Below are 12903 nucleotides of genomic sequence, written 5' to 3' on the forward strand. Positions count from 1 at the left end.
GATGTTTCCGAAGACGGTGTAATCTCTTAGCTAGGTGCTAGTTTCACAAAAAAGTAACTTGTATCGACCTGACTCGGCATTGTCGTGGTCATTGTTGTAGGGTAAAAGAAAATTTTGGCGATCTGCTATGACTTTGACAGTCGCCGGCAGTCGCCTTAAAAATCACCTAAGTGGGACAGGCCCTTTACATTTATACCAAGCCAATTAACTTACATACCTATACATCTCTGAAATGTGGGCAGAAACCGAAGATCTTGGAGAAAACCCATGCGGTCACGGGGAGAACGTACAAACTCCGTACAGACAGCACCCATGATTGGGATCGAACCTGGGTTTCTGCAACTTTACCGCTGTGCCTTTTATGATATGGGGCAGACGCTTGTGATATGAATCAGAACGGAAAATCTCTCATGTGATATTTTGTCTGTCAAGGTTTTGAAGCTTTCATTACGCCAGAGAAAAAAGCCTGGCAAAGTAATTTATAACAATGTCATAAAAGCCTCCAATAATTGAGGCACGCTTTGCTGGACCACAATGAATGCTCTTTCTTGTGGTGAAATCATTGGACAAAGTCAGCATGAATTTATGAAAGGTAAATTATGTCTGACGAATCTTATAGAATTTTTCGAGGATGTAACTAGTAGAGTGGATAAGGGAGAACCAGTGGATGTGTTATATCTGGACTTCCAGAAGGCTTTCGACAAGGTCCCACATAAGAGATTAGTATGCAAACTTAAAGCACACGGTATTGTGGGTTCAGTATTGATGTGGATGGAGAACTGGCTGGCAGACAAGAAGCAAAAAGTAGGAATAAACGGGTCCTTTTCAGAATGGCAGGCAGTGACTAGTGGGGTACCGCAAGGCTCAGTGCTGGGACCCCAGCTATTTACAATATATATTAATGATTTGGACGAGGGAATTGAATGCAACAACCCCAAGTTTGCGGATGACACGAAGCTGGGGGGCGGTCTTAGCTGTGAGGAGGATGCTAGGAGGCTGCAACGTGACTTGGGTAGGTTAGGTGAGTGGGAAAATGCATGGCAGATGCAGTATAATGTGGATAAATGTGAGGTTATCCACTTTGGTGGCAAGAACAGGAAAGCAGACTATTACCTGAATGGTGGCCGATTAGGAGAAGGGGAGATGCAACGAGACCTGGGTGTCGTGGTACACCAGTCATTGAAAGTAGGCATGCAGGTGCAGCAGGCAGTGAAGAAAGCGAATGGTATGTTGGCATTCATAGCGAGAGGATTTGAGTATAGGAGCAGGGAGGTTCTGCTGCAGTTGTACAGGGCATTGGTGAGACCACACCTGGAGTATTGCGTACAGTTTTGGTCTCCTAATCTGAGGAAAGACGTTCTTGCCATAGAGGGAGTACAGAGAAAGTTCACCAGATTGATTCCTGGGATGGCAGGACTTTCATATGAAGAAAGACTGGATAGACTCGGCTTGTACTCGCTGGAATTTAGAAGATTGAGGGGGGACCTTATAGAAACGTACAAAATTCTTAAGGGGTTGGACAGGCTAGATGCAGGAAGATTGTTCCCGATGTTGGGGAAGTCCAGAACAAGGGGTCACAGTTTAAGGATAAGTCAAGTCAAGTCAAGTCAATTTATTTGTATAGCACATTTAAAAACAACCCACGTTGACCAAAGTGCTGCACATCTGACCAGGAAAAAAAAGAAACATACAGTGGCAGGCAGCCAAACACAACGGCGCGGCCATCTTGAACAAAATGTTAATTCAATCACCCACAGTCCAACAATAAAAGCACTAAACAGGCACCCAAAATTACCCAACCCCAAAAACCCCCCAAAACACAGTCCAACAATAAAAGCATTAAATAGGCATTCAAATCACACACCCCAAAACCCCCAAAAACACAGTCCAACAATAAAAGCATCAAACAGGCACTCAAACCACCCAACCCCAAAAACACACAAAAAAAAGAAACATCCATCAAGGGGGAAGTCTTTTAGGACCAAGATGAGAAAGTTTTTTTTCACACAGAGTGGTGAGTCTGTGGAATTCTCTGCCACAGAAGGTAGTTGAGGACAGTTCATTGGCTATATTTAAGAGTGAGTTAGATGTTGCCCTTGTGGCTAAAGGGATCAGGGGGTATGGAGAGAAGGCAGGTACGGGATACTGAGTTGGATGATCAGCCATGATCATATTGAATGGCGGTGCAGGCTCGAAGGGCCGAATGGCCTACTCCTGCACCTATTTTCTATGTTTCTATGTTTCTATGATCCTCTTCTGATTTATGCAGACCTCTCAACCCTGACACACGTTCAAATCCTGGCAAATCTGAGTAAGCAGCAGAGCTTAACCAGGGAGCATATGAATTGTCACTCTAGCCAGATTATGAAATGGAAGATATTGATTGTTCCTGGATGTTGTTTTTTAAATTATTTATTGCAGTCACACAGAAGTGGTCAATTATTCACATTGTGGCAATGTTTACAGATGTATATAAAATTCTACTCCTCATGCTGGCCATCAAAATACATTCATTTTTGCCATCCCATGACACTTATTTTGACCTGACCTTTAGCTCAATGGTATCCAAGGAGGGTCCAAGCACGTATTCCTCACTTTTCTTCCACACGTGTCATCGGCAACAAAAAACCTGCAACTCTTCTGATATTCAGTGTAACATCTTTAAAATTATTGGGAAAAACACACGTACAAATGACCAAATGTAAAATATTATTCAACATGATGAAGTGGTTTGTATAATTTATGAAACCTGTTTTTCAACTGAAAGCTCTTTTGTTTATTTTTGACCTTCTATTTCTCACATGGCTTGGCATTTGCTTTATGTGGCAGTGGTGGTGAATTATGCTGTTGGTAATGACCATGCAGTTGGTAGGAATAATGTTCATCAACATAGCTGATCCAGTGTCAATAACAGTTACTGGTGGACGTCTGTCCTTGCCTATGGATCCTCAGTCAAGTATGGAGCCTCCAGAACTCTCTGCGGTAGAGAATTCCCAAGATCATTCGTATAAGAAATGTCTTCTCCTTCCAGTTCAAGCCCTTGACCTGAGAATATGTCACTAGTTCTGGATCCTTTATAGACAATAGACAATAGACAATAGGTGCAGGAGGAGGCCATTCGGCCCTTTGAGCCAGCACCGCCATTCAATGTGATCAAGGCTGATCATTCTCAATCAGTACCCCGTTCCCGCCTTCTCCCCATACCCCCTGACTCTGCTATCCTTAAGAGCTCTATCTAGCTCTCTCTTGAATGCATTCAGAGAACTGGCCTCCACTGCCTTCTGAGGCAGAGAATTCCACAGATTCACAACTCTCTGACTGAAAACGTTTTTCCTCATCTCAGTTCTAAATGGCCTACCCCTTATTCTTAAACTGTGGCCCCTTGTTCTGGACTCCCCCAACATTGGGAACATGTTTCCTGCCTCTAACGTGTCCAACCCCTTAATAATCTTATACGTTTCGATAAGATCTCCTCTCATCCTTCTAAATTCCAGTGTATACAAGCCTAGTCGCTCCAGTCTTTCAACATATGACAGTCCCGCCATTCCGGGAATTAACCTAGTACACCTACGCTGCATGCCCTCAATAGCAAGAATATCCTTCCTCAAATTTGGAGACCAAAACTGCACACAGTACTCCAGGTGCGGTCTCACTAGGGCCCTGTACAATTGCAGAAGGACCTCTTTGCTCCTATACTCAACTCCTCTTGTTTCCTCCATATTCATCAAGAATTATGTTCGTATTTTTTTATGTCCTCCAATAATATTCGTGAAAAAGTCAAGGACTGCTGGCAAACAAACAATGGATGCAGCAGGCTGTTTACAAAGCAAAATGATTCAGCAACATGTCCAGTTTTGTTCTGGAGGAGGAGCATACATGTTTTCATACTCATTGATGGAGGAGCCCAGCATTAGATCGCAAAGTTGTTGCGAAAGATGAGGTGGCCACTTTCAGCCAGATATGCTCGATGGATAATCCACCTCTGCCTCAGCCTGAGATCCCCACGATCATTAAAGTCAGTCTTTGGCCCAATATGATCCATTCAGGAAATAAGTAACCAGCAGAGTCTTCCTCAGATTAAACCTGGTTCTCTTAATAAACTCTGTCTTTGTGATCAGTTAATCTCAAGAAACTCCAATGTTTTTTTGCTGAGTCATTGGAAGAGAAAGATATTCAATTTCTCATTAATCTTTCATGATTATGGAGAAGACTACAAAGAAAACTTTGTATTTAGGATCAGTAAATTGGTTTTCCCTGCAGGTTAAAGTTTGCCAAAGGTGGCAGAAATTTGCCTTTTTTTTTCAAAGCAAACTTTGCAGAAAGACTAAGTGAGCTGGTAAGTATTTAGACAAAAAAAGGTAAGTGTTTCAGGCTATCCAGAGATAGGTGATTGATGTAAATTTCGGATAGGATGTTGACACTGTTTGCTTGATGCTAATTGTTGAACTGAACTTGATGCATGCATCAGAGAAATTTATCATCTTGATCTGCAATTCATCGAGGCCTGTCGTTTGTTCTGAAAAAAATCTCATGTTGCATCAGCTGCCACACAGATGGTTGTTTTTGTAAGAGTGCTTGAGAATATCACAGAATTAGGTCCCAGATCTAGTTGGTACTAATTTGCATCACATTTCATTCTCAGAGGATCTCATGCTTTTGTGTTTCAATTGAACTCCTGCAACAGGGAAGTCACCTTCACTGGACTGTAATTTCTTCGAAATGTTCATTCCATTAGCTCTGCTGAAGACCAGCCAGGAGTGGCGTGGATTTTCAGTTCCTGAGGTAACCAAGACATGGAAAAGGATTTCCGCAACCGAGACAGAAGCAGAATGTTAAGGATATGAACAGAGTTGTCCCAGGTGATAGAGCTAGATGTGGCATTGGACGTTCAGTTTTGGGTCAAACATTCTCAAGATTGCAATCAGTCCGGTTCCTCTTCACAACATCCTCAGGAAGAGAGATGGACTTGGTAGGTGGGCATGTAGCTTGAAGTAGGAACCCATGAAATATGTTTTGGTCTTTCCACCATTTGATTGAAGGAAATTCCTGTTTACCCAGAGCTGGGTGTTAGAGAAGCTGCAAGGTGAGATAGAAGCAGTAGATAGTTTCAAAGAGATGGTCAGATTCCCTACTAAATCTCCTATTAACTAATTCCATGTTAACTTCAACCAATGTAATCTTGTTATTTAAACAAAATGTTCTACTATAATAAAATATTTCCAGGAACAAATTTGATTAATGCAGAGACTAATTAATTGTATTGCATGCACAGTGCATAAGAATCCTAATTGCTAAAATTGTTTGGCGTGGAACTCGTGATTTTTATAGAAATATGCATAATTATAATGAAAATAATTTACAGGAGATTTGGTTATTTCATAAACTAATGTAGTAATGTTATTTTTAGTGCTAAATCAAAGACAAGTAAAAATAAACAACTATCAAATTCAACTGAAAATTGCTTACAATTTCACATATATTGAAACTGCCAAGGTTTCACAAAGATAAATGAGTGTGTGAGGTAGTGCATTTATTATTGCGTTTGATAATTAGACGTTAATTACATTGCGCCTCTTATGATATTTCTACTTTGTTGACTTAGATTGTCAGCACATTCCCAGGTGATGGCGTTTAAAACGAACACTAAATGAAATTAAAACTAAAATTAGAGATGGCAACCTAACTTAAAAAAAACCCAAATAGTGGACTAAGTTATAAAACTAAATTACACGTGAAATCCAGTCAAACTAGCAAAGAGTTTAGATCTTGCTTCAAAAAAAGTAGTTATAATATTTCCTTAATTTCCAATGCAGGTCTGCTTATTACTGATTAATATTTTGAGAGGAGTGAAAATGACACCCGATGAGTGGATATTGAGCTCTTGTAACTGTTAATTCCTTTCTATGATTAACTCTGATGGAAGTAGGATGAAGGAACTGCAGCTAAATTCAACAAATATGCACCACTGGCCGAATAGACAATAGACAATAGGTGCAGGAGGAGGCCATTCGGCCCTTCGAGCCAGCACCACCATTCAATGTGATCATGGCTGATCATTCTCAATCAGTACCCCGTTCCTGCCTTCTCCCCATACCCCCTGGCTCCGCTATCCTTAAGAGCTCTATCTAGTTCTCTCTTGAATGCATTCAGAAACTTGGCCTCCACTGCCTTCTGAGGCAGTGAATTCCACAGATTTACAACTCTCTGACTGAAAAAGTTTCTCCTCATCTCCATTCTAAATGGCCTACCCCTTATTCTTAAACTGTGGCCCCTGGTTCTGGACTCCCCCAACATTGGGAACATGTTTCCTGCCTCTAACGTGTCCAACCCCTTAATAATCTTATACGTTTCGATAAGATCCCCTCTCATCCTTCTAAATTCCAGTGTATACAAGCCTAGTCGCTCCAGTCTTTCAATTGTATTCAGAACAAATGAAGCTGTGCCTGATTGACCCATGTAATGAAATAGCACCAGATGCTGGAAAGACCAACAGGGATGAATAGGTGAAGGAAGTAACTGCAGATGCTGGTTTACACCGAAGGTGGACACAAATGCTAGAGTAACTCAATGGGACAGGCAGCATCCCAGAGAAGGAATGGCTGATGTTATGGGCAGAGACCCTTCTTCAGACCGAGAGTCATGGGAGAGGGAAACTAGAGAAATGGTGTGAAAATGACAGATCAAAGCAGACACTAAACAACAAAATGTGGAATGGTTCTGAGGGCTGACGGGAAGGTGACAATGAGGCATACAAGCAGTAAAATTCATCAGGAGGACAGTGAAACTAGTCAGAGAACTAGGTTGGGGGAGGGATGGAGAAAGAGGGAAAGCAAGGGTTACTTGAAGTTAGAGAAGGCAATATTCATACAACTGGGTTGTAAGCTGCCCAAGTGAAATATGAAGTGCTATTTCTCCAATTTGTGTTTGGCCTAACTCTGACAGTGGAGAAAGCCCAGGATAGAAAGGTCAGTGTGGGAATGGGAAGGGGAGTTAGTGTTTAGCAACTGGGAGGTCATGTAGGCCCAGGCCGACTGAGCAAAGGTATTCAGTGAAACGATTGCCGAGTCTGCGCTTGATCTCGCTGATATACAGGGATGAAAAGTGTAAGAAAATAACTGCAGATGCTGGTACAAATTGAAGGTATTTATTCACAAAATGCTGGAGTAACTCAGCAGGTCAGGTAGCATCTCAGGAGAGAAGGAATGGGTGATGTTTCGGGTCGAGACCCTTCTTCAGACTGAAGAAGGGTCTCGACCCGAAACGTCATCCATTCCTTCTCTCCTGAGATCCTGCCTGACCTGCTGAGTTACTCCAGCATTTTGTGAATAAATACCTACAGAGATGAAAAGGTGAGCAGAGAAGGATCCTGTGGCTCGGTGAGGAAGTGAGTGAAAGACAGGGGTAAGGGCCTGTCTGAAGCAATAGTCCACAGCTTGTTTCCTAAATTGTTTCTCCTCAGTGTTTTGATTTTGTCAAATATTGACTTGAGTCTATTTTTGTCAACCTCTTCTGCACTGCATTCCAGCTCTGATACTTTATTACACAATAGAATCTATCATTGTTCATTTCTCAGAAGAACTTTTCGATTTCAAAAGACGCTAAAACATCTGTCTGTGTGCCATAGACTGAGCAATATTATTCTCCCGCACCTACTTCTTCAGATTTTGTCACAGTGATCTCCTGATACATATTCATCTAACTTATTCCTCCATTAGTAGAATCTTGGTCACAGTCATACAGCAGGAAATTGGCCCTTTGGTCTACAAAGTTCACGTTTGGTCCATCAAGCACCAAGTTACACTAATCCCATTTTATCCCCCCCCCTCCAAACCAACTACTCCCAGATTGTACCACCCACCTACAAACTTAGGGTAATTGACAGTATCCAATTTCTATTATTGGCCTGCAAATCATTAGTATATGAGAATGGTCCAGACCACAGAAAAAAGCATGGGAAGTAGCATTAGTTTTTAGTAGAAATCAGAATAGCAAATATAGAAGAGTTAAACGCATGGCATACTTGTGAACAGCATCACTGTTTAGCCAGAGAACCAAACAAAATGGCGGCTGAATTTGCAGAGAAGCTACAAAACACACCCCTCGGGTGTACAATAAAAGATATGAGTCAACCATAGTCTTCATGGAAGGAATGGGAATGTTCATTCTGCAAATAATATTCTTGAGGTAAAAGATCATGTTGACAATATGCAGCCACCGAATGCTGCAGTTAAGGGAGCAGGAGGCGGCAATATTACTGACTGAGACGAGCACTGAAATGTATCACACATTTACTGGTCTAGTCATTGCACAAAAAGCATTCACTGAGATAAAACAGAACATTTGAACTTTTCTTTAACATGCAGCCATTTGAGACGACCCATGGGAAGAGACAGTAAATGGGAGAGAATGAAAATTAATATATTGAAAGGCCTAGAAAGACATTGCAGTTTTTGGAGAGTTTTGGGGCCAAATGGAGCCTAATGGATTTGTATGTATGTTTTTGGACCAAATGGAGCCTAATGGATTTGTATGTATGTTATTGGAGTGTCCTGGCAAGCAGGCCCAGCTTGCCGCCGCGGACTGAAGACGGACCGTTGCGGACCGAGGATTGCCCGCTGTGGACTGACGACGGAGGGCTCACCGGGAAACCCAGCTTGCCCAGCGATGTTTCCGAACTTGGGCCTAAGCCACCAGCATCGACGGGACCCAGGCCACCGAGAGCGAGGAGGGGCCTGCGAGCGAGGGGGACCGTCGAGAATGAGGTGGAGCATCGAGAGGGTAGGGGGACCAGCACGGCTGAGAGTTACCTGTCGGCGGTCACCAAGAAGGCAGGAACGGGTTACTGATTGTGGATGATCAGCTGGCTCGAAGGGCCAAATGGCCTCCTCCTGCACCTATTGTCTATGTATCTATGAACGAAGGGCGGATCCAGCTGGGGGCCGCCGAGAATGAAGGGAGGACCCGATGTGGGGGCGCCGACAACTAAGGAAGGACCCGGCGGGGGGGGGAGGGGGCACTTGCTGCCATGTGCGGTGGAAGGCAGAGCACAAGTCTATTCAGTCAACTTTTATTAGTTTAGTTTAGTTTAGTTTAGAGATACAGCGTGGAAACAGGCCCTTCGGCCCACTGAGTCAGTACCGACCAGTGATCCCAGCACTTTAACACTATCCTCCACACACAAGGGACAATTTTACACTTTACAACAAGCCAATTTGCCAACAAATCTGTACGTCTTTGGAGTGTGGGAGGAAGCCGAAGATCTCTGAGAAAACACACAAACTCTGTACGAACAGCACCCGTAGTCAGGATCGAACCCGGGTCTCCGGCGCTGCATTCGCTGTAAGGCAACAACTTTACCGCTGCCCACCGTACCGTACTTTGTCGATGTCAGAAATGTCGTGACATTTGTATACTGGCGAGGTGAGGTCTGCTGTAAGATTTTACTGGTTTACTGGCAAAACAAAACATTTCACTGTAGCTAGGGACATGTGACAATAAAGTGTCATTGAATTGAATCATGGAATGATGAATAAAGCCATCTAATCTGCTAGGCACATCGAGCACACATTTGATTTGGCTTGCTTATCTCCATGCAAGTGGCAGGCAAAGAATTGCATCCATGGCCAGCACAAAGATAATGGCAGCCTGCAGTTAAGAGGCAGCAGAAACCACCAGATGGATGCAAATTACACTAATTCTTGAAACAGATGTTAATGTGTCAGCCCTTCCCCAAGTGCTTGTTCCTTTTTGAGGAGACAAAGTACTGTACGTTCCAGAAAAAGAGAGCATAATAGCAACAGCGATGAACCAAAGCAGTGCGACCAATACAATGTCTTCACAGACAAGGACATTCTCAAACAAGAGAGAACAGAGAAGGACCCTGCTACCATCAAAAACGAAGCGGGCAGTGCAGAGGTTCATTTGCACAGAACCAACAAGAGGAGTGATACTAACCGGAAGCACAAAACGAAGGTATCACAAAATGCTGGAGTAACTCAGCAGGTCAGGCAGCATCTCAGGATAGAAGGATTCTAACTGGAAGCAAGAAGATTTTTAAAGTCACAGTGTTGATACAATGCAAGTCATTGGTAAAGTATATTGATGCATATAAAATAGTCTCAGAGTAGGTAAGGTAACTTATGACACAAAATGGCATCACCTACCCCAAAAGCAAACGCTCATCTCAATACCTCCTCAGTTGAGGTTCTGCAGGGATTTGGACAAATGCAATGCTGCAATGACTTTGATTGTTCAAAGCAGCAGTTGATCACATTGACAATCATCCAGGCTACTCCAACAGCAACTCCCACACTCATGACCTCTTCCACAAACAAGGACAGGGATGGCAAATGCAGGGACCTCCTTGACAGTTTCATTTGGAGATACAGCACGGAAACAGGCCCTTCGGCCCACCAGTCTGTGTCGACCAACCATCCCTGAACACCGACACTACCCAACACACACGAGGGACAATTTACAATTAAACGATTGGGCAGGGATTGGCTTTTATTGATTAGGGATAAAATGAGATTAGTATTGGTAATTTACTCAGATTCTCATGGGACAATTCTAATGTAGGTGCCGCATCAGAATGAGAAGACTTTGCCTTTCTACTCACTCCAGAACATTCTCTTGAAATGAGGCTGTGAAAATAGTTTCTGAGGTGGGGGCAGTTTGATTTAGTGTCCAATCCTGTGCCCATTCTGCAGCAGGAAGTTTGCACTGTCCACTGACCAATGTTGGGTGAAGTAAGGATTTAGAATTGCTGACATTCTGAGAAGACATGCTTTGGTTGAAATACATACAGAACATGCCAGCACTGTGAACCTGTTTTGAAGACATAGTTTCAATGTACAGAGTTTGCCATGAGTGCAAAATGACTTCACTGAAGACATCATTGCAGTAATGGAGGTGTCCAACATGAGCATTTCCAAGGGCCATATTCACAAAATGCTGGAGTAACTCAGCAGATCAAGCAGGATCTCAGGAGAGAAGGAATGGGTGACATTTCGGGTCGAGACCCTTCTTCAGACTGATGTCAGGGGGGCGGGACAAAGGAAGGATATAGGTGGAGACAGGAAGACAGTGGGAGATCTGGGAAGGGGGAGGCGAAGAGAGGGACAGAGGAACTATCTAAAGTTGGAGAAGTCAATGTTCATACCACTGGGCTGCAAGCTGCCCAGGCAAAATATGAGGTGCTGTTCCTCCAATTTCCAGTGGGCCTCACTATGGCACTGGAGGAGGCCCATGACAGAAAGGGCAGACTGGGAATGGGAGGGGGAGTTGAAGTGCTCAGCCACCGGGAATTCAGATTGGTTAACGCGGACCGAGCGCAGGTGTTGAGCGAGGCGATCGCCGAGCCTGCGTTTGGTTTCGCCGATGTAAATAAGTTGACATCTGGAGCAGCGGATGCAATAGATGAGGTGTCCCTCTCTTCCCCTCCCCCTTCCCAGTTCTCCCTCTATCTTCCTGTCTCCACCTGTATCCTTCCTTTTTCCCGCCCCCCTGACATCAGTCTGAAGAAGGGTCTCGACCCGAAACGTCGCCCATTCCTTCTCTCCTGAGATGCTGCCTGACCTGCTGAGTTACTCCAGCATTTTGTGAATAAATACCTTCGATTTGTACCAGCATCTGCAGTTATTTTCTTACATTTCCAAGGGCCAGGTCAATTTCTGTCAGGAGGATAACAAGTAGTTTTTACTTTTCTTTGATGCACACTCAGCTTTGAAAACAATCTTTTTCTGCCGAAACAAAAGTAGTGGTGGGTCAGCTCCGTGAACCACTGCCGTCTTCCTCGTGAAGGACCTATCCTGAAACTTCTTATGAACATGAAATATCTGATCATCAATCTGGTGCCGGTATGGGGTGACAAGAGGGAATGGCCAGGGTGCAAATGGTCGTTGATAATGCTGGCTGCATTCCCGAGACAGCATGAGGTACCGGTGGATTGGAATGTGCAAAGCTCATCTGTGTGATGGGCTGCAATGCATCCACATCCACAACTCTGCAATGCTTGCAGCTTTGGGCAGAGCTGTTCCTCAACCAGGCTGTGAAGCAACCCATTAGTTTCATTTTCTACCGCATCTGCAGAAGGTGTCAAGAGTTAACATGGAACATAGAACAGGAGAGGGACAGGCCTTTCAGCCCACAATGTTTGTGCTGCACTTGATGGCAGGACCATCTCTTACCAGCCTGCACTTAATCCATATCCCTTCATTCCCTGCATGTCCATATTCTTATCCAAAAGCCTCTTAAATGGCTCTAATGCATCTGCCTCTAGCATTACGCCCAGCAGAGCCATCCAAGCTTCTACCGCCCTGTGTGTTGTTATTGGAGACATGCTAAACTTCCTTCATCTCCTGAGGAAGTCAAAGCTTTGCTCTTTGGCTGTAGCTTCAAGGTGGTTGGACCAGGACAAATGGTTGGCGATATTCACCCCAAGGAACCTGAAACTCTCAACCATTTCCACATCAGCATCTATGAAGCTGATGTGGAAACGGTCCACATCATTGAGCACCACGCTTCCTGAAGTGTGTGACTAGCTCCTTTGTCTTGCTAATCTTGAAGGGGAGGTTGACACAAAATGCTGGAGTAACTCAGCGGGACAGGCAGCATCTCTGGAGAGAAGGAATGGGTGACCTTTCGGGTCGTGACCCTTCTTCAGACTGATGTCAGGGGAGTGGGTGCGACAAAGGCAGAATGTTGTCGGAGACAGGAAGACTGGTGGGAGAACTGGGAAGGGGGAGGAGAAAGAGAGAGAGTGAAAACAAGGGCTATTTGAAGTTAGAGAAGTCAATGGGAGGTTGTTACCTCAACACTATTTTACTCGGCTCGCTATCTACTTACTGTTCACTGGGTTCACTGGACGGTGGGGAAACGGTGGACAGAGGGGCCTGCTTCCAC

The sequence above is a fragment of the Rhinoraja longicauda genome, chromosome 12 (assembly GCF_053455715.1).
Source record: "Rhinoraja longicauda isolate Sanriku21f chromosome 12, sRhiLon1.1, whole genome shotgun sequence".
NCBI classification, from domain to species: domain Eukaryota; kingdom Metazoa; phylum Chordata; class Chondrichthyes; order Rajiformes; family Arhynchobatidae; genus Rhinoraja; species Rhinoraja longicauda.